Source organism: Pan paniscus, chromosome 11 (assembly GCF_029289425.2).
Source record: "Pan paniscus chromosome 11, NHGRI_mPanPan1-v2.0_pri, whole genome shotgun sequence".
Classification (NCBI taxonomy): domain Eukaryota; kingdom Metazoa; phylum Chordata; class Mammalia; order Primates; family Hominidae; genus Pan; species Pan paniscus.
Window position 1 is genome coordinate 36055954 of NC_073260.2, and position 23935 is coordinate 36079888.

Genomic DNA, 23935 nt, shown 5'->3' on the forward strand with positions numbered 1-23935 from the left:
TCACTTATCCGGATGCTGCATGATTAAGACCACCATACTCTTATCAAGCATACAGGTGTTAATGTCTATTTTAAAGAGGAGAGAACTCAAGAAGTTCTGTAGAAACTGCTTTCTTCATCATATCTCAAAGGATTTGCTGAGGATTTCAGAGCTGCCACGAGTTGAGAGAAGTGAGCCAAAAAAACTCATCTGAAGTGTTGGGACAGATGAAATCAATGGCTGCTGATTAAATGAGAGGCACACAGCAAGTACACTGTAAAATCATTAAATAGTAATTGAAAATACCTGCAGAAAGTTTGATTAGCATCTGAGGAACTAACAAAAGTAGCCAGATAATAATAAATGTATTTCCAAAGCCTGTTTAATTCTATCAATGTACCTTAGTAAATATGTAGTTAGTCTCATTAAATGAATTAATGTAAATGCATTAAACTTTTCACAGTAAAAGTAGTGTTTTGGAAAACCTTGGGTGTACCCGAAGTTATTTTCCTTGGGGTTCCATAGGAATGGGTTTAACCTATATTTTGGAAATGTTTTAATTACTGTATTCGACTCATTATGTCATATTTTGCAAAACTGATAAAGTTAAAATGACATTTTTATTACGTGAATTCAAATTATAGACATAGAGATGTTTCAGGTAGCCATGTTCTATAAAGAATATTCCAAAATATTGTCTTGAAGCCCAGTGTAATTGAAAATTATATCATTGAACTCTGTCAAAATAAAGGCACCAATCTGTATAAAATACAAAGTCAAATATATAACTATGTATAAAAAAGAGTAAAAATGTTCTAGGCATGATATAAGAAAGTCAAAGATTTAAGAAGTAGCTGAGAATTTCAAATATAGTTGGACAAAGGCAGCAATCAGCTAATGATGGCACTTTTACATGCTCAGACAATGAGAATATTATTAAGACCTCAAATCCCAAAATAAACAAATTGTTTCCCACTTAATGAAATTACAGCCTGTGATATGGATTTTCAAGGATATGAGCAAGAAGACAGAACAAAATGAGCCAAGATCAAGATATATGTATCAGAGACCCGGGGAGAAAGGATGAAAATTACAATCTCAAGAAACAACATAAACATGATGAGTTAATGGGTGCAGCACACCAGCATGGCACATGTATACATATGTAACTAACCTGCATATTGTGCACATGTACCCTAAAACTTCAAGTATAATTAAAAAAAAGAGCATAAACAAAGCATAGCAACTATAACATAGAAGTTTCAGGTAGACAGTCTTAATCGATGATCATTTTAGGTAGACAGAAAGACCTGGAACTCTACTAGCAAGGACTCAACGGGATGAAAAAATGAGGATGCTTAAAGAGGCAGACATGAAGATTAAGGTCCACACATGAATTGGGATTGGGACTGGGGGATTAGTAGTCAGGATATCAGAATTTGGGCAACCATACATGGAGGTCAAAATTTGGGTTCTAAATATAAGTGGAACTGATTTAGTTGTTAGGTATGCTTTTGAAAACTGGCCATCTTTTCAGACATCTTCTGAAGAATGTACTGTCAAGCTTGGTGTGTTCTATGAAGCTCTGGAGTCCATTTTGGCTTGGTCATCTTTATCCGTGTGTCCCTGGGAATGTTACTTAATTTCTCTGTGTGTGTGTGGTTTGTTTGTTTGTTTGTTTTTATGTTTTTGTGGTTTTTTTTTTTTTTTTTGGTTTTTGGTACACCTCCAAAGTCAGAAAAATAATGTCTCACTCAAAATTATCTCAAAAGGGTTACATGTGATAATATAGTACCTTGTGAATGTTATCATTATTATGATGCTTTAAAGTGTTTAATGTAAAACACTGGCAAACGCTCTTTATGAAGAAAATTCTGGCATCAATTTCCCCAGAGAAAAAGCCTACTTAGAAAAATGTAAGATAAGCATAGGGAATGAGGGGAAGTGATACCAAGTAGTGATGTTTAGGATGGCTTTCTTCTGAGTCAAATAAAACCATCATAGAATGATCAGAATGATGTGATGGAAGCAAAAACAAATAGGAACAGCCTAATTCTTACTAGATTAATAGAGTAAGCAAATTATTTAAAGTTTTCTTATGTGAGAAATTGTGAAGATTCCAGCCTGTAAAGTAATAGTATAAGCAAAAGCAAGAAAAGAGGAGAACTATTAATAAACCAGTAAACCAGGCTCAATGTAGTTTATGGTAATGGAGATCCTAAAAGTCGTCTTTTGACTTTTTAAAAAAGTCAAAAAGTTGGCTCCATGTGAAAATAGAAGTTAAGAAAAACTTGGTAGTGGAAATTTAGGAAGATATAACACAACACAAAAATTCTTTCACAAGGAAAGAATATTGACACGTCCATATTAAAATTTCTAGCTTATTAAGCACTATATCAATCTTAGTTAAGAACATGAATTTCCTCTGTTAAAATTTGATTCCTTTTATGCAACCTCCATGGAGACATATCCTTTTCTTTTTAATGCAGAGAGAAGTTATTTTATTTTATCAATCTACTTTTTGATTCCTTCATGATTTATTTGTAGTAATGCATAGATTCCATAATGATGTAACTATAAGCATTGCTTGATTTACTCACCTAGGTTAACTTATTGTCTTATTTATTTAAGCTACAAATATTTCTAGGGTAGAAAAAAGCCTCTAAGAAACGAGTCTAGCAGGAAGAGTGTTCATTATTACCTAATTTACGACCAAATTAATTGTTAATGCTGATCAAAAGATCTCTTGTCTTCACAGAAAACATTGGAAGTAAAAAACGTATATGAAATACGTGTTTCCAGCTAGTCGTATTACAATGTTCTTTTGAACCCTTGTAATGAAGACTTATGGGATCAAATTTTCTGTGTTTAACCTCCAATGCCAACATATAGTAGCTATGTGACCTTAAATAAATGACTCTATTTATGGCTCTGTTTCCCAATATGTAAATTTGGTATCTACTTCAAATGATTATTATGAGGATTAAATGACATATGTGAACAGATTCAAAGAGTCCATGGCACAAAATAAGTACACAACAAATGTTGAATATCATTATGATTTTAGTAATCAAAAAGACAATTTTTATTTCCTTGAGACAAGGCGTGGCTCTATTGCCCAGGCTAGAGTGCAGCGGCCTGATCTCTGCTCATTGCAACCTCTGTCTCCCTGGCTCTCGCCATTCTTTCACCTCAGCCTCCAGAGTAGCTGGAACCACAAGTGCACACCACAACGCCTAGCTGATTTTTGTGTTTTTTGTAGAGACAGGGTTTCGCCATGGTGCCCAGGCCGGTCTCAAACTCGTGAGCTCAAGCAGTCTTCCTTCCTTGGCCTCCCAAAGTGCTGAGATTACAGGCGTGAGTGACCACGCCCAGACTAAAATTGTTTTTTGAATGGCATTAAATATTTTTCAAAATTAGCTCATCGCGTTGTAATATAATTTGAAGAGCCATAACATATTGAATCTTAACTCAATTTCGTGGCTTACTAAGATTCCCCTAAATTTTATTTAAAGCATTATACCTTATCATTGTTGGTGCCATATTACTGAGTAGCTATAAAATGCTTCTCATTTTCATATTCCACCTTCCTCCATTTACAAATAATGAAAGATCATTTCACATTTGAAGCAAAAGCAAAACAAAGCAAAATTTAGATCATGTTTAGTAATTTATCTCAGTTAAAAATTGCTGTGACTGTGCAGCTAGAGCCTCTCAATATTTTCAATGCTCTAGAACTCCAGTTAGGCAATTTAAAATGAACAACAGTAGCTAGAAATACAATTAAGCAAAACTGTTCTGCTTATAGTCAGTTACAATCTCTCTTTCTTTCTTTCTCTCTGTTATACACAAACACATTTCATGCGTATCTTTTTCTTCCCACTTCTAAATATCATCAGGGGAAATAAGTACTGAAATAATTAAGCATTTTTGTCGAGTGATCTTTTAATTCATTATTTTCTTCCCAGAACTCTAGTTTGTTGGCATATATAGAGCTGTTCATTGACTAATGAATTATTTCCCCCAGGTATCTGTGTGTGTTCACGTATAAGTGGCAGTACATACCATTTTTCCCTTCTTTTTGTACATCACTTTGAATATTTTGTGAACTGTATAGTGTGAAGTACAAAAGAAAAATCAATTAGCACATGTAGCAATATTCCTTAAGTGCCACATTACAGTTAAACTTGATTAAATTCTGACAAGGCTGTAAATTTAATTATATTTAAAGGTAAATTTCTTTCTATGTATTAAAAGGGGAATACATAACACAAGTGGTTTTTATTGTTCTCATTGCTATTTTGGTTTTTTTCTAATTAATAAGCTTTAGTTTTTTAGAGAATTTTTAGGTTCACAGCAAAATTAAGTGGAAAGAACAAAGTTCCTATAGACCCCCTGTCCCCAACACATGTGCAACCTTTCCCACTATTGACATCCTGCACCACAGTCATGCATTTGTCACAATGGATGAACCTACAATGTCACCTCATTATCACCCAGAGTCCATAGTTTACATAAGGGTTTGGTTTTGGTGTTGTACATCCTATGGGTTTTGACAAACTTTTAATAACATCTGTCTACCAGTGGAGTGTTTTTGTTTTGATTCATGGAAAATAACTTTCAGGCTGGCATGGGGGCTTATGCCTATAATCCCAGCACTGTGGGAGGCCAAGATGAGCTGATCACTTGAGTTCAGGAGTTAGAGACCAGCCTCGGCAACATAGCAAAACCCCATCTCCACCAAAAATACAAAAAATTAGTCTGATATGGTGGCACAAGCCTGTAGTCCCAGGTACTTGGGAGGCTGAGGTGAGTCTGGGAGGTGGAGGCTGCAGTAAGCCCAGATCGTGCCACTGCACTCTGGCCTGGGTGACAGAGACCCTGTCTCAATAATAAAGAAAAAAAAAACAGAACTTTCAAAGTTTACACCTATATATTTTTCCATACCCTCAGGACTTCGGACATTTCACTTAATGCTGAAAATTCACTCTACCACCACTGCTCAGGACTTCTGATGGGCATGAAAATCCAAGCCTGCTTTATGATATTAACCTCTGAATTTCATAAACCGCTTAAAACTTTAGAATGTCCAGGTAATTAACTATTATCAAGTAAAAATGTCACAATTTAGTGTCTTTAAGCAATGCTGATTTATCATTTCCAAGATTCTGTGAGCTGGACAGGTGGGTCTTCTGTTGACTTATCTTGAGTTCATTCATTGGCTGAATTAGGCTGCAGAGTTGTCTGGACTGGTAGGTCAAAAATGACCTTGCTTGCCAGGGGCAGTGGCATATGCTTCTAATCTAATCTACTTGGGAGGCTGAAGCGGAGGATTCCTTGAGCCCAGGAGTTCAAGACCAGCCTGGGCAACATAGGACCCCGTCAAAATAAAATAAAAGAAAGAAAGAAAAGTTACATTAAAAAAAATGACCTCACTCAAAAATCTGGCAGTGTACCTGGCTGTCATCTGGGACCACTCAGTTATCTTCCACATGGCCATTCATACTTCATTAGGCTCCATCAGTTTCCTTACGCAGCATTCTGACTGTGGCATCCAAAAGAGCAAAGGCAAAAACTGAAAGATGTCTTGAGACTTAAGGTCTAGAACTCTCACAACATCACTTCTGCTAGATTCTATTAGTTATGAAAAGTGTTTGGACCAGTCAAATTTAAGAGGTCAGGAAACAGACTTCTAAAGTTAATGAAAAGAACTGCAAAGTACTTGTGGCCATTTAAATCTACCTGTATGCCTTGCTCTTGAAGTTAAAATGTCTTTAGAATGATCTTAGGGAATAATTTTGTGAAAAAAGGGCCAAAATTTTTAATGAATTTGTTTAGAAGAAATCACACATTGTCAAGTCTGTAAACCTCTTGCTGATTGTAAACACTTTTTTTTTTTTTTGAGACAGAGTCTCTGTCACCCAGGCTGGTGTGCAGTGGCACAATCTCATTTCACTACACCCTCTGCCTCCCAGGTTCAAGTGATTCTCCTACCTCAGCCTCCCGAGTAGCTGGGATTACAGGAATGCACCACCACACCCAGCTAATTTTTGTATTTTTAGTAGAGACAGCGTTTTGCCATGTTGGCCAGGCTGGTCTTGAATTCCTGACCTAAGGTGATCCAAACTCCTAAGCCTCCCAAAGCACTGGGATTACAGGCGTGAGTCACCAGGCCCAGCTTGTAAACTACTTATTCCAAGATTCCTGCCTTCTTCACATTTCTATTCCTTCTGTTTAATGTAGTTTTTGAGACAGAGTATGCTTTGAAAAGCACACTTTCAAATAACTGATGTTTTATAAATAACTGATTGAAACATTTATTTAAAATTATTTTTTAAAAAGTCATACAACCTCTAAATACAAAATGTTGAAGCTTATCTACTCTTCTCAGGCCATAGAAACTCCAATAGGCTTACAGTTCTAGTTAAACCCCAAAAATTAGTAAGTAAAAGTAGCAACTGAATTCAAAAGGATTTCATAAATTCAATAAAATATGTTTTAGATGTTTAATGAGTTACTTCAGATAAGAAGCTTTCAATTTAGTTGTCTTTCTCAGGTGGACAAAAATGATTGTCTACATTGGGGAACATCACAGAAGATGATATTTGAAATAAAACGTTCAGCACCCTCATTTAATGTTAAGATGTCACTACAAATGACTTAAAGTGTGTTATCAGTATGACCTAAAACCCTGCATCTTTTTGCAAAATTAATATTTATTCATATTGACTAGGCACGGTGGCTCATGCCTGTACTCCCAGCACTTTGGGAGGCTGAGGTGGGAGGATCACTTGAGGTCAGGAGTTCAAGACCAGCCTGACCAACATGGTGAAACCCTGTCTCTACCAAAAATACAAAAATTAGCCGAGTGTGGTGGTGGGTGCTTGTAATCCCAGCTACTCAAGAGGCTGAGGCAAGAGAATCACTTGAACCTGGGAGGCAGAGTTTGCAGTGAGCTGAGATGGCGCCACTGCACTCCACCCTGGAAGACAGAGTGAGATTCCATCTCAAAAAAAAAAAAACATATATATAATTCATATTAATATACACAATAGCAGATGATACTTTTTACTTTGTTTTTCTTAAATTATTAATGAATATGTTGGTAGTTATGTAGAGAAATTCCTAACTTTAAAGCTGTTAACAACTTTAAAAGTACAATTAATAAGAATGCAAGATCAGATAGTTGTAGATATGCGGCATTATTTCTGAGGGCTCTGTTCTGTTCCATTGGTCTATATCTCTGTTTTGGTACCAGTACCATGCTGTTTTGTTTACTGTAGCCTTGTAATATAGTTTGAAGTCAGGTAGCATGATGCCTCCAGCTTTGTTCTTTTGGCTTAGGATTGACTTGGCAATGCAGGCTTTTTTTTGGTTCCATATGAACTTTAAAGTAGTTTTATCCAATTCTGTGAAGAAAGTCATTGGTAGCTTGATGGTGCTGGGAAAACTGGCTAGCCATATGTAGAAAGCTGAAACTGGATCCCTTCCTTACACCTTATACAAAAATTAATTCAAGATGGGTTGAAGACTTACATGTTAGACCTAAAACCATAAAAACCCTAGAAGAAAACCTAGGCAATACCATTCAGGACATAGTCATGGGCAAGGACTTCATGTCTAAAACACCAAAAACAATGGCAACAAAAGCCAAAATTGACAAATGGGATCTGATTAAACTAAAGAGCTTCTGCACAGCAAAAGAAACCACTATCAGAGTGAACAGGCAACCTACAGAATGGGAGAAAAATTTTGCAACCTACTCATCTGACAAAGGGCTGATATCCAGAATCTACAATGAACTCAAACAAATTTACAAGAAAAAAACAAACAACCGTATCAACAAGTGGGCAAAGGATATGAACAGACACTTCTCAAAAGAAGACACTTATGCAGCCAAAAAACACATGAAAAAATGCTCACCATCACTGGCCATCAGAGAAATGCAAATCAAAACCACAATGAGATACCATCTCACACCAGTTAGAATGGCGATCATTAAAAAGTCAGGAAACAACAGGTGCTGGAGAGGATGTGGAGAAATAGGAACACTTTTACATTGTTGGTGGAACTGTAAACTAGTTCAACCATTGTGGAAGTCAGTGTGGCAATTCCTCAGGGATCTAGAAATAGAAATACCATTTGAACCAGCCATCCTATTACTGGGTGTATAACCAAAGGACTATAAATCATGCTGCTATAAAGACACATGCACACGTATGTTTATTGTGGCACTATTCACAATAGCAAAGACTTGGAACCAACTCAAATGTCCAACAACGATAGACTGGATTAAGAAAATGTGGCACATATACACCATGGAATACTATGCAGCCATAAAAAATGATGAGTTCACGTCCTTTTTAGGGACATGGATGAAGCTGGAAACCATCATTCTCAGCAAACTATCGCAAGGACAAAAAACCAGACACTGCATGTTCTCACTCATAGGTGGGAATTGAACAATGAGAACACATGGACACAGGAAGGGGAACATCACACTCCGGGGACTGTTGTGGGGTGGAGGGAGTGGGGAGGGATAGCGTTAGGAGATATACCTAATGCTAAATGACGAGTTAATGGGTGCAGCACACCAACATGGCACGTGTATACATATGTAACAAACCTGCACGTTGTGCACATGTACCCTAAAACTTAAAGTATAATAATAATAAAAAAAAGAAAAAAAGAAAGACTGCAAGAGTGAGACTATGGTTTGGAATCTCAGCCAAACGTTTAAAGTTTGTATGATTTAGGGCAGTTCTATTACACTGTTAAATTCAGTCTGCTCATCTGGAAAACTGGAATGAGAATGGTTACCACAACATCAAGTAGGCTCAAGGAATAAACCAAGATAACTGATGTAAAGATCTAATTGGCATGACTGGAACATCAGTAATTGATACTTTATTTTTGTTGTTGTTGTTAATGTTATATTTGTATTATTAACTCAATGTAGAGGCACTCGGCAAATTCTGTTATTCCTAAAGTGTTGACAAGATAAAGGAAACTCTAAAACAAAACATTTTAGAAGTATGTATTTTAGTTTTTTCTTTTATATCCTACCTGAAAGACAATTCAATAATTATAGTGCTAAGCTAATTATGTAGATTAATCAGTAGTATTTGGCAAGCAGTGCATTTCTGAATGATAACAGCATGGCTCAGGTGGTCTTAAAGCATACCATGCTGAAGGCTATCAATTTTACCACCTGAGAAGTGTTCTAATTAACCAAAAATGCAGTACCTAAAGTGGCTGCTCCATTACTGCCAATGAGACTAACAGTTGGGATCTTAGATTTATTAGCCTGCAAATTGGTGACTCTCAATTCTGAAGCACCAACTGTGCCTACTTTTTACAAATCTTTTTTTTTCCAATATTTATTTGAAATGTAAGGTCAGTTAATTATAAAAGAAAATAAATTAAGTGGTAATAGAAATGCTCGGGCACCAGAATCAGACTTATCCTTCCTGAAAATCCACTGTATTTTTGCTTAGTGACCTTGGAAGAGTTAGTTAAAGCATGTTTCCCTACCTATAAATTGGATAAGGATAATTTCTTTATATATTGTAGTGACAATTAGTAAAGATACACTTAATGTGCCTAGAGTAGTTTTTACACATGATTATCAAGAAATTTTTTCTACTTTGTTTCTCATCCTTTATGATATACAGAGGCATTTAGTCAAGGGAAGGGTCCCATGTTAGAGGACTGCATATGTTATTTCTATTTTATTAATTTAATTAGAGAATATGATTAGCCAATCTGCAACAGTACAGTGTTATTTCTTCTGTGTAAAGTATAACTATATTTTCAAATTCCCATTTTTCTCTCAACTGTATCAACAGGTTTATGGCATTCTATTGAGGGCTAAAAATTTATAGTGTTTAGCAGACATGCCCTTGACTTTCATAATGAAACTTATATTTTACTGAGCAGACAAGATGAACAAATATTTCAAACTTCATATTGCATCTAAAATGTTACAGTGATACAGTGATACCTTTCCTTCATTGTTGTGTTCAGTGATCCATACTATGAAACTATTTTATAGAAACGTATGCTTAAAAATATTTCCAAGTCTGTAACTAACTCCTATCCTTTGAATGGAAAGTAATGTTCATCTATTTCTGTGCTGTATTATTTGGAATAATGAATTCGGTTTTATGAAGTGATGCAAGTGTACTTGATGATCAGGAAAACCTGGAAATTATAGTATTGAGTATAATCTTCAGAGATTAGTAGAATGTGTGGACCTATGTTATGTACACGGTTACCACAGTTGTCATATAATACAATCAGGTTCTATAAAAAGACCAATAGCTCTATTGGAAAACAAAGTGTAATGTTCATTTGTTTTGTTTTCATGATAGGTTTTTCGTGTTGTTCTTGTTATTTTTAAAGTGAATCTGTTAAAACGCCACTCCCAAGATGGACTGGTATTGTAGAAATACAAAATGCATGCTTATTCTAGATTCCATTGTGTTATGTGATATAATTACTACTGGCTACGTGTGGCCATTGGAGCACTAATATGTGGCTCCAGGGTGAGGAGTGCTGTTAGTTTAAAACACACATTCGATTTCAAATACTGAACATGAAAAAGAAGACTAAAATATCTCAAAAATAATTTTCTATAGTGATTAATTATTGATCCTATATATTTTGGGTCAAGCAAATTAAGTTATTAAAATGGGTTTCACCTGTTTCTACTTACATTTTTAGAAAAATTAAATTTTCTCTACATTTCTAGAAAATTAAAATTACATATTTGCTCATGTTACATTCCACTTGCAAATATATATATATTTTATATTGCAATATATAATATTGCAATATAAAATAATATATAAATATTATTTTATATATTTATATATAAATATATAAATATTATTTTATATATTTATATATAAATATATAAATATATTTTATATTGCAAATATAAAAAAAATATATATTATATATATATTATAAGGAATAAGAATATATATATATATTCTTATTCCTTATTTGCAAAGTTTGCACTCTGTGTATATCCCACAGGGACTGAAGGCTGAGGTAGGTGGCTAGTGAAAAATCTGACATTGTAAGTCTATGTTGTCTCACAATTTCTTTCCATTCTAGCAGTTTGATTTGTGACACCTATAGGATAGCGAATGAAAAACTAAATCTTTAAAGTCTGCAACATCTAGGGATAAAGCATACATTTTATGTATATAATCAATGCTACAGTTCACATGCAGTTGTCTGAATAGAATATTTAAATTACTATCAGAAATGACCTAAGGATGTATTTCTTGACTGAGTGAATCATTGTAGCACATAAAAAGGACAAGCCTGACATCCATCCTGATGAACTGTATCAAACACTTGTAGATTAACACGTAAAATATCTAAACAGGCTCTGAGGAATGTACAGAAAAGGAAAGAATGCTGAAATTCAGAAATCACCAATAAAATATACCCTAAAGAGGGAAGATCCTACTGAGTCAAATCATTGGAAGTGGATCAGACATAACTGCAAATCTGGGAGAAGACTCCAAAAGCATTGTCAGCATTGGAAATTGCTATGACACCAAACCTTTGTTTATGAAATTGACTTAAAAAATACAACCCCCCCCCACAAAACACATACACACGCCCACACAGACCCACCCTCTGGACACGCACACAAACACGAAACTAGACATTCATTCTGCCTTTTCAGTGTGATATATATTCCAAGGTCACAATAAATTGAAAAGGGAAAGAATATAAAATTCCAATTTATAAATTCAGATGAAATGACAGAATAAGAATAATAACCATGGTTGGCTGTAAAAATAATCACAATTATCCAACATGTTCCTTTTTGATTATACTTTACAGACTTTCACATCAACAAGTGGAGTTTAATTTTCCACTCTGAATTCAATCTAGAGCTCATGTGGGTTTGCGTACTTTTCTGTTCACTTTTGGAACTCTAACACCACCATATGAACAAACCCCTACAGTTTGAAGAAAGATCTCTTCCTAGAGCAGCCAGCACTAGCCAGTCTGGCAGCTGAGCTCAAATACCTGAGCAAGCTCAGCTGTGATCAGTTTTGCCTATCTCTGTAGAACCATACAGCTGACCAAAGGCTCATGAACAATTACGAACGGTTATTGTATTAAGCCACTTGGTTTCGGGATAACTTGTTAAGCAGCAATAGATGACTAATTTAATAACCATTGTGAAACCTCCAATGAGATAATGTATCTAGGAAGTAATCAAATTATTTCGAACTCATGGATATATAATGAAAATGATGCGAGAAATAACTTTTGGGATATCGGTAGGAATCGTGGGTCTATGTACTTAAATTCAAACATAAATAGTAATGGCTTAAAATATAAATTGGAGAGCTTGGCAGTTGCTAAACAATACTAAACAAATTGCAACTCACATGCACAAGCATTACTGTTCAGCAGCAAAAATGAACAAACTACTAATACATGTAACAAGATGGAAGCATGTCAGAAGCATTATACTTAGTAAAAGAAAGCAGACACAAAAGACTGTGTACTATATTGTACATAAACTACATTCGGTAGAAGGCAAAACTATAGGGACATAAATCAGATCAATAGTTGCCAGATTCTGAAGGAAAGAAGAGAGGGTTAACTTCAAAAGAGCGAAAGAACATGTTATGTCAATTGAAATGTTCCATGCCTTGTTTTTTGGCACTGGATGCTTGAAAAATATTCAGTTGCTAAATGTATCAAAATATAGATTTAAGTAAATCTGATCTTAAACAACTAAACAATACAATATTGGAAGTTTCTTGCAGATTGTAATAAAATCATACAGACAAAAGAATAAGCACAAAATTTACCAAAATACCTACCTATGTAAAAGACAAAAGGAGAATGGAATTAGGGGAAATTGTGAATGGAAAGTTATTGGTTAACCTGGGTTTTTTAAGCTGGGTTGTTAGAAAATTATTTTGTTATCATTTTTATTATTCAAATTTTATGTCTTACGTATAATAATAATTATGAATTATAATGCATGGAAATACAAAAAAAAAGACAATGTCTGGGGTGGAGGTAAAACAGAAAAATATAGAGCTATAAAACCATACTAAGCTAAAATTCAGTAAGCCATGAGATAAACAAGATGGTCCAAAAAGTTAAAGTAAAATAGTAATAACAGTACACACCAACAAAAGTAATTTAAAAAAATAAATACTAAGTATTGACAATGATGAGGGATAGTGGATACAGTTTTTTAAAATTGTAGCGAAAAACATACAGAATGAAATCTATCCTATTAACAAATGTTTAAGTGTGCAGTACAGTACTGCTAACTGTACGTCGATTTTGATAGAGTGAATCTCTAGAACATTTTCATCTTGTATGACTGAAACTCTGTACCCATTGAACAGACATCTCTATTTCCTCCTCCCTGTATCCCCTGGAAACCACTATTCTAGTTTCTGCTTCTACGAATTTGTCTACTTTAGACACCGCATATAAGTAGAATCATGCAGTATTTATCCTTCTGTGAATGAATTATTTCACTTAACATAAGTTCTCAAGGTTCCTCCACTTTGTAGCATATGAAAGGATTTCCTTCCCTTTTTTTAGAAAGGAATAGAATAATATTCTTTTGTATGTATGGCATATTTAAAAAAATAAATTCATCTACCAATGAATATTAGGTTTTCTCCACTTCTTGGCTATTGTAAATAATGTTCCACTGAACACAGGAGTGCAAATATCTTTTCAGGATCCTATTTTTAATTATTTTGGATAAATACCCAGAAGTAGGATGCAGAATCATGTGGTAGTTCTATTTTTAATTCTTTTTGAGGAAGCATACTGATTTCCATAGCAGCTGTACATTTTACATTTTACATTCCACCAGGAGACCCAGTTCCTCCACATCTTGGCAAAAATGATTTTCTTTCTTTCCTCCCTTGCTTTTTTCTTTCCTTCATCCCTCTCCTTCCCTCCTTCCCTTTCTGCATGCTTTCTTTTTTTTTAATGGACATCTAAACAGGTATGAGGTGATATCTTATTGTGATTTTGAATTGTACTTGTCTAGTGATTGGTGATATTGAACATTTTTTCATATACCTGTTGGTCATCTGTATGTGTTCGTTAGAGAAATGTCTATTCAAGTCCTTAGCTCATTTTAAAAATCCGTTGTGTTTTTTTTTTTTACCACTGAATTGTAGGAGTTTTCTGCACATTTTGGATAGCTCCTTAGCAGATATCTGAGATATATGATTTGCAAATATTTTCTCCCATTCTGTAGGTTGCATTTATACTCTGTGGATTGTTTACTTGTCTGTGCAGAAGCTTTTCAGTTTGACATGTTCCCATTTGTCTATTTTAGCTTTTGTGGCCTGTGCTTTTGATTTCATATCCAGGAAATCATTGCCAAGAACAAGGTTCCGAAGTTTTCCCCTTACGTTTTCTTCTAGAAGCTTTATAGTTTTAGATTTTAAATTTAAATCTTCAAGCCATTTTGAGTTGATTTTGTGTATTATCTAAGATTAGGGTCCAGGTACATTCGTATGCATGTGGTTTTCCCAGCATCATTTGTAAAACAGACTCTCCTTTCCCTAATGTGTATTCTCAGAACCCTTGTCAAAGATCAGTTGAATATATATGCATGGGTTTATCTGTGAGCTCTCTATTCTGTTGCAATGTTCTATATGTCTGTATTTAGGCCAGAACCATACTGCTTTGATTTTGATAGCTTTGTAATATGTTTTGAAGTCAGAAAGTGTGATGCCTCCAGTTTTGTTCCTCTTGTTTTGGCTCTTTGGGTTTTTTAATGGTTTCACAGGAATTTTAAAATTGTTTTTTTTTCTGTTTAGAATTATATTTTCTGTACAAAAAAAGTATTTTCTTTTTGAATGCTGAAAAGCTTTTTTATTTGAATTGCCAAAATCTATTGGGATTTTGACAGGGATTGCACTGAATCTGTAGATTGCTTTGAGTAGTACAGACATTTTAACAGTATTAGGTAATCCAATCCATTAACTTGAGATTTATTGTCATTTATTTGGGTCTTTTAAATTTTCTTTCAGCAGTTTTCTAGTTTTCAGTGTAAATCTTTCACTTAATTAGTTAAGTGCATTCCTAAGTATATCCTTTTTTTTTTGATGGCACAGTAAATGGAATTGTTTTCTAATTTCCCTTATAGATGGATGATTATTAGTATATAGAAATTCATCTAGCTTTTGGATGTTGATTATTTTAAGCTGAAACTGCTGAGTTTATTTATTAGTCTAATGTGTGTGTGTGTTGTAATTGATAAAGATTTTTGTATATAAGATCATATTATCTGAAAACAGAGATAATTCTACTTCTTCCTTTCCCTTTCCATTTGAATGCCTTTCATTCCCTTTTCTTGCCTAATTGCTCTGGGTAGGATTTCAGTACTGTGCTGAATAGTGCTCTGAGACAGGCAAGACAGAAGTCCATTCTTCAGTCAGCCCTTCAGAAAGCTAAAATACTGAATACACATTCTATGCTTCCCTTTTCTTCTTGAGGGTAAAACTGCCAAGTGTTATCAGCCTCTTTCTATTGTATTTTGGGTCCTCTGGAGTAGCATCAAGACACCCAGATCTCTTTTTGTTCTCAGCAGCCTCCAGGCATCTACAGTATGCCAGGCCCTATACATGGCCCAAGTCAGGCAACACAGAAATAAGTCCCTTAGGCAGCCTCCCCAAAAGCTATACATTTTGATGCGTGCTCCAACTATTTCTCTCCCTAGGGTAAAGCCAGGAGTTGGGGATTTTTCTCCAACTCACTTCATTCTGAATCAGGGAGAGAAGCAATTGTTAGTAAATATTTAGTAACTTAAACCATTGCTTTTGTTCTCAGTGATCCCAAATATGGTACAATTTTTTGTCAATGCTTAGATTCAGTCAAGACAGAAAACAGTGCTTTGAGAGTCCCACAAAATCCTAAACATAGACATATTCTAGTCTTCTCCTTCCCTCTCTATGGAGAAGTTTGGAGGTGGAAAGTGTGATATCGATGACATCACACTGTGGTAGGGGGAGGGACTCTGGCAAATGAGAGCCATGAGTTTTCCATGAGTTTACCATGAGAGCCGTGGTACAGCTAGTTTTGCATAAGCCTAGTGGTACAGGAACCTCTCAACAGGTTTCAAGATTTCTCACAAAGGAAGTTGCTCCATGTATCATTTAATCAGTGTTGCCATGGGAAGATGAGATCTAGGGCTTCCTATTCCATCACCTTGCTGACATCACCCCTGGAACTCTGACATGGTATTATTAGGAATTTAGATAGGTAATGGCTCACCTTTTAAAACAAACAAACTTGTTAATGGTTAACACTTGTGAAATCTGTGATCCAGCAATTCCATTCTCAGACATAGACACAAAATAAATGTGTACATATGTGTAAAATGTTGACTGTAGGACCATCATTCACAAGTGTCTTAGAGTTAAAATAGTCCATAAACAACAGAATGTATACATAAGCTCTGGAATTGTCAGAAAATATAATTATATGTACTGCTGTGCACTGTAAAACTGATCTATCTTACAGACATAATACTGAATGAAGATAAGCCTGATATTGTATGAATCCATTAGCATAAAATAGAAGTATAGGAGAAGTGAGTTTTTGGTAATAGAAACTGGAACATTCGTTTCTTTGGAAATATAGTATTGACTAGAAGAGAAACAAAGACAGCTCTGGTGCTGTATTTTTTTATCTAGGTGGTAATTATACTGATGTATTGACTTCATAAATATTCATTAACTGTGTACTTAAAATTTTTGCATTTTGTTGTATGTACATAATACTTATATAAAAATAAATATTAAAACATTTAAATTTATTTGCAATGGAGAAGCAACATCAAAAATTTGCTGGTGGTCAACATTAAAACCTTTTAACTATAGAATCACCATTAAAGAATAATTATAATTATATTATAGAAGGCATTATGGACTGAATGTTTCCATTCACCCCCAAATTAATGTCAAAATTCTAATTTCAACGTGATAGTATTAGGAGGTGGACCTTTGGGAGGTCATTATGATAGCAGCAGGAGACAAACAAATGGCTGGGCAGATAAGGGTAGGGCCCCAGTGAAACCTGACCTTCAAGGTGAAGATGGTGTAAAGCCTGGCTCAAGTTCCAGGTAAACCCATGGAGCAGACTGAGAACATGTCTTCCCCTTTGGCGTACTTTTCTCTGATTGATCCCCATCCTTCACCTGTATTACATATGCCTACCCTTTCTTAATTGGCTTTCTACGTGCTGTGCCCACCTTTGAGTACTGTCTTTGCTTTAACCTTTTTTTGCATTCTAACAAACCAATCAGCATGCACTCCCCATTCTGAGTCCATACAAAGCCCTGGACCTAGCCACACTGGGAGAGAAACCACCTGACTGTGGGGGTGCGGGATCCCACGCCCCCTTTCTGCTGAGAGCTGTTCCACAGCTTAATACCACCCATACTAGCCCTTCAAATCGTCACTCTATCCTCATTCTGTTTTTTTTTTTTTGAGACGGAGTCTTGCTCTGTTGCCAAGGCTGGAGTGCAACTCACTGCAACCTCCGCCTCCCAGGTTGAAGCGATTCTCCTGCCTCATCCTCCTGAGTAGCTGGGATTACAGGTGCAAGCCACCATGACTGGCTGATTTTTGTATTTTTAGTAGAGACAGGGTTTCACCATGTTGGTCAGGCTGGTCTCGAACTCCTGACCTTGTGATACACCTGCCTCTGCCTCCCAAAGTGTTGGGATTACAGGTGTGAGCCACTGCACCCAATCATGTATCCTCATTCTTTTTGGACCCAGGACAAGAGTTCAGGACTGCTGAACAGGGGAAGAAGCTTTAACACAGGTGAACCAAGTGGGCAGGGCGTCTCCAGTGGCGGACCCAGGGCTGAGGGAGGCCTAGGTGGTAGGGGCATACTGCTGGCTGTGGAGATCCCTGGTTAACAAAGTGGCTGAGAAAATCCTGTGTCAATTAGATGATGAGGGTGAAGCCCTCTTTAATTGAATTAGTGCCCTTATAAGATGAGACAGGTGAAAACTAGCTCGATGCCTCTCTCCTCTCTGGTATTTAAAGATATAATGAGAAGACAACCATCTGTAAACCAAAACAAGGTTATTTATCGAGAACTCAAACATGCCTACATCCTGACATCAGATTTTTGGCCTCTGGTACTGTAAGAAACAAATGTTTGTCGTTTAAGCCACTCAGTCTACGGTATTTTGTCAAAGCAGGCTGAACTGACTCGGACAGAATGTGGTTGCTTAATTTATTTATGTTTTAATACAAACAACATCTAAGAATGTAATAAAACTGAAAAAGCACAGAAGGTGTGATAGGATTAGGTGTTAGTGCTAATTTATGCTTCTGAAGTAACAAAGTATCAATCAATACTGTCTAAAAATGAATGATCAAATAAAGGAAAAGTAAAACACATAAAAACACCAATATCTCAAGATGTTTGTAGTTAAATTTCTTAAGTTTAAAGGAAAATTTTAAATTAACATCCCCAATTGTGAAGAAAACCCTTATTTGAAATGGAACGAATTCCCCTATTTCACCCATCTTATTTCCACCTGTAAAATTAAATTATACTTAATAATAATTTTTACATCAAAAGTAGCATAGAGAGTATTGCCTCTTTAAAAAAAAAAGTCTATTTATTCCTCTATCTGTATATAATATGGAGATTTCTTAGCTAATGTTCCTGTATTTATTGACTTTTTTTACTCTTTTTAAATATATACATATAAACACATATATGTATATTAATGCACACATATACACATGTGTATATATTTAAATAAGTCATGAATACAATAATTTGCACAAGATTCTTTGGTAGACTTTTATTAGAACAGTGTTTGTCTTTAATTTTAAATTACTTTAGTTTTAGATAATAGGGTAGAACATCCTATTAATGTATTTATGAATTGGGAGAAGAAGGCATCTCTATAATACATCATACTATAAAGAGAGAATTCTCATCGTTACTAGTATCCAAACACATAAATACTGTTTTATAATTCAATATAATAATAATTTATACAGACCCTCTTCTCACCTACATTCTTAATGCTATTTCCGAAATCAAAGATGTTGTTTTATAAACTCTCACACAGGATATCAGAGTCTTCACATGGTACGTTTTCTTCATGTTGTTCCTCTATTCATTGTCTGTTTGCTGAATTTCAAGCCTTTCTTCAAGACTCTTCTCCAATAAAAGTTACTCTCTGAAGCTTTTCCTAACTCCATTAGATGAATTAATCATTTCCTTCTTTTTACTCCCAAAAGGCTTTGTACTCACCTCCTTGACTGTAATGAGATTTGTGTAACATCTAGCAAATAGCAGGCACTCAATAATGATAATTACCTTTTGTATTTTGTGCAAGGGTACTCGTTTTCCATTACCTATACTACACATTGTTAAAAGGTCTTTCTCCCCTGCTCCTCTGTGACCTCTTAGTGTCAGTCTTTTTATTTCCATTGCTTAACCTAGCGCATAGCTGGTTATTCAATAAGTGTTTGCTCAAAAGAAAAGGAAATTAATGATGAATTTACAGAGTGATGAAAGAAGAAATTTATAGAAAACGGATCACCTATATTAAATGACTCCATTTTTACAAGAAATCTGATAGACGAAAAAATGTCATGTTGAAGGGATTTTTGTAAGGATGTGAGCAACAATGCTTTCCCAATTGAAAAAAAAAAAAAAAAACGTTACGATCTTTAAGAACATGGGGCGAAGCAATCTGCTGTTATTATTTCAATTCAACTTAATTCTGTAAAACTGAATTGATCGTCCATTCAGCATATTACATGTTGGTATCGTGCTATTTGTTAGAGTAGGCAGAGAAGCAGGCATGAGCAGGAGAGGGGAGCCCCTGAGAAATGGGAGGTCTGGGGAATCTCACACCCCATCAACCAGCAGGAAACAGGCATGCTCAATATGAACAGAGGGGAGGGGAGGGAAAGGCCTATGCAGGAAGGAATGCCTATTAAGATGCCCAGTAATTACTCACTCTGGAATTAACCTGTCAGAATGTAGCTACTTGCTGATAAGGAGGGCAAAGAAGAAACGCCTAAGACATAGGCAGGCCTAATAAGTACATTTAACCACTATACCATCTTCCTGGAGTGGCAGTAATGAGCAACGCTGCCGAAGGAAGGATTTGAATCCAGCACCAGCCTGCACATGCACAGCAGTCTTAAGGGCAAGTCCCACAAGCCTGGTGGGGGAGCTAGGTGGGAACAAGGCAGAGACTTAAGACAGGAGTGGGTAAACTAAACAAAGGAAAAAGGTGGAAGTCTAAGACAGAGGCGGGAATTTTTTAACGTCTGACGTAATAAAAACCCAATGCAGAACCCGCAAGCTGTTGGATCACTCCATTCAGCAGCCCGCTCTGCTTCATCTTTGCAGAGTGTACTGTCCCTTTAATGTACTGTCTCTGCTCGCTATTCTTTTAGCATATTCTCTTTTTAGCTATATCAGTCCCTTGGGAGAATGCTTTCTCCAAGTAAGACAAATAACTGAGGATTCTTGCACTTCCCAGTAACAATATCTTCAAAGTTGAATGATTCATATGTTTTGAAATTACTTCTGGTTAGGAAGATAAGAGACATAATTAAAGGAAACAAAAATAAAAAAAGATAATAAGAGAGTATATTATTTGTATCATTCTCTTCTGCTTATTAGAATACAGAAGTTGATCAAGGAATACAGAGAAAATTAGCCGTAGGCATTCCTCTTAACAATATTTTTTGATATCTTTTGCCATTCCTTAAGAAAAGTAGGACTAAAGAGATTACATTAACGGATGTTGCCTACAAACGCTTATTTGTTGTGTATATTTCTATATGTATGCATGTCTGTGTATGTGCGTATATCTGTTCTTATCTACCTAAATGTAACTATCTAGCTGTTTAAGGTAACTATTTGATAAACTTTGTGAATAAAGATATACATTTTTTTCAAGATAATATTTTCAGCAAATTACATACATTTTATTTATTGTGTACAACGTTATTTGTTGTGTACAATTAAACCATTAAATAATGTGGATTTGTTATTCTCAACTAAACATTGTGTTGCTTCTATAAAGTAAGATAATCCTTTCAATTGTTGCTATCTTAATCACAGATCGTAAGTTCAAATGACACCCTGCTGTTAGGAACTAGGTGTCCAGAGAGGACAGATTAGGTGCTAATAAATACTCTCTTTTCCTTCCTGACAGGGCCATGTGTTATTCAAATGATAGAGATAGGTAACTGAACTTAGGAAGCCAGGCTCCCAAGAGGTATCAAATTTAGTTTGTTTCTTAAAAGTTTAAATCCTGGGGAAACATCTTTTCCTCATTTCCTTGGGCTGCAAATGAAAATTACTTATATCCATTTATTTGAATATGCAACATCTGCTCAGGTAAGAAATAAGTATTATTCCCTCTGCCCCAGATAGTTCCAACAAGAATGAGATGGAGTCTCACACAGGATCAGAATGTGCAGGCCCTACAACCATCTGATCAGAGCAGCTGAAACACTCCTTCCAATGCTACTGCTTTCAGATTCTTTGCTGTGTTTAGGAGTCTTCCCCAAAGCATCATGTAAATTAACCTACCCAAAGGCTATTCACTTGACTCTCCCCTCTGTTGTGTCTTCAGTGCCTTAACTCTACGGATATTTTATTCATGAACAGAAAGTGGATACATTTCCTGCTGGATCTTAAATGATAGATGAAGTCATTAGAGATAAAATAACCATGTATTTTAACCTACCCAGAAAAGTTTTAGTGTATGCCTGTCAATCTGTTGTAATTATTAATAATATCCTTTTTATGCCCCAAAGTATCTCAGTTTGGAGAATAAATTACATGGTCACTGTATTTATAGATCTACTAGTGACTTCAGCACTTCTGAAATATGTTTTAAGAGGTGAGAGGCCTCAGTATGTCACTACTTAATTCAGAGGCATTCTTTTTTTTTTTTTTTCCTTTGGGACAGGGTCCTCTTTGTCACCCAGGCTGGAGTGCAGTGCTGTGATCTCAGCTCACTGCAGCCAGAGACATCTTTTCTAGTCTACGTCCAAAGATTCCTACTCAAAACATGTCTATGCATTGTTACTAAATTAGTATATCCTAATCAAATCTGATTATGACATTCTCCTGCTTATAAGGATTAAAACCTTCCACAAAACCCGTAGAATAAAAGTTTAATTTTGTTCTTTTCATATGAGGATATAAATGGTCTGAAAACATCTAAATGCTTCCTGCTCCATTCCTATACTTCCCTCACACATACACTGAACTCCAGACGTGTTAAAATCTTGTGGTTTGTCAGTCATGACTCTTTCTCATGTTGCTGCATTTTTTTTTCTCCTACTGGTTCCTCTGTCTGGAGTTGCCTTCAGTCTCTTGAAGTTCTTTCTGATTCTGATTCTTGCTCTTTTTTTAATTTTTTTGAAACGGAGTCTCACTCTGTGCACACAGGCTGGAGTGCAGTGGTGCAATCTTGGCTCACTGCAACCTCCGCCTCCTGGGTTTAAGTGATTCCCGTGCCTCAGCCTTCCAGCTAGCTGGGATTACAGGTGTGTGCCACCACACCTGGCTAATTTTTGTGTGTTTTTTTTTTAATAGAGACGGAGTTTCACCATGTTGGCCAGGCTGGTCACGAACTCCTGACCTCATGTGATCCACCCGCCTTGGCCTCCCAAAGTGCTGGGATTACAGGCGTGAACCACCATGCCTGGCCTGATTCTTATTCTTTAAAACTTAATTCAAAAATCACATTTTTTATTCCTAAGTCAAGCATCTCCAATTTAAAATAATGGCATCATGCACATATTTCACAGTTGAAAACTTGTGATATGACTCAATTTAAAATTTATATTTTGTTTTTCACTCTAAACTGAATGACTTGAGAGACTATATTATTTGTTGCTGACTTTTCCAGAACTCACCATAGTGTCTGACATATGGAGTGCTTAATAAGTGGTTCTAAATATGAATAATTCCCTTTCTTTATTTCCAATTATTAATCACAATGAGTTAACGAGGCAAAATATAAAAATGATAGTTATCCATGCATAAGCTGAGGGCTGTTTCTGTTTCAGTGGCTTTGGTTTAAAAAATAAAGAAATAAACAAAATAAAGCAAATATATAAAGTAAGCAAAGTTGTTTATTTTTTAGGTACTCTTTTTGACAATGGTAATTTTTAGTTTATTACGTTTATTGTTAATCAATTCACAAACTCTATCTGTTAAATAATTTTTGAATGCTAAATGTGGATGAATAAGCTATCTTCATAATGTGTGGAACAAATGGATTTTTCCCTTTAATATCCACTCTGTAATCAAAGAATGAAAAATGGACCATTACTCACAGGAATTGCTAATAATGCAAATATCCTTGAAGTTAATCTTCAAGGAGAGAATATGAGCAGTTTGAAAATGAGAAAAGAACATCAATAGAAAACTCAGAATGTAATTGTTAAGTCCACAAAAATCATGTAAAACTATGAACATTTATTAATATAGAAAAGTAAATTATTAGAACTTCATATACATATCATTTTATTATCTATTAATTTGCAACATTAAAAATCAAAGGTGATAATATACTATCAAGTATGTGGCAAAACTGATGCAGAGTGTTGGTGGCAGGAAAAATTGGTACCTCTTGTGAAAATATTGTGGCAATGTACTTTAAAAAACATGAAACATTTAATAGTTTTTTTTCTCATTAATTCTACCTTTGAAATGTATTTTAAAATGCAATATAACATGAAGCTTAAAATATGAATAAATATGCTCTTTGGGGTGTTATAAAGTCTACTGTGTTGAAATATCTCTGTGTTAGGCTATTAATTGTGAAAAATCAATTTTATAGAATTGTAACAAACCCATTGCACTGTTAATTAGGACTATGTTAAGGTAGTTTTGGAGATAAGGA

The 23935-nt window shown here is 35.3% G+C and overlaps 1 long non-coding RNA gene across 2 annotated transcripts in view; it reads left to right on the plus strand.

Annotated features, from left to right (window-relative positions):
- Positions 1-486: 486 nt before the first annotated feature.
- The window catches only part of LOC129398747 (uncharacterized), a 136660-nt gene continuing 113211 nt past the window's right edge, over positions 487-23935 (plus strand). Inside the window, exon 1 of one of the 2 annotated variants that reach the window (XR_008626660.1) lies at positions 487-5072. This is a non-coding gene — a long non-coding RNA (uncharacterized LOC129398747). Of the gene's footprint in view, positions 5073-13710; positions 14003-23935 lie in introns of those variants that run through there. The other variant, XR_010109016.1, reaches the window with a different exon arrangement.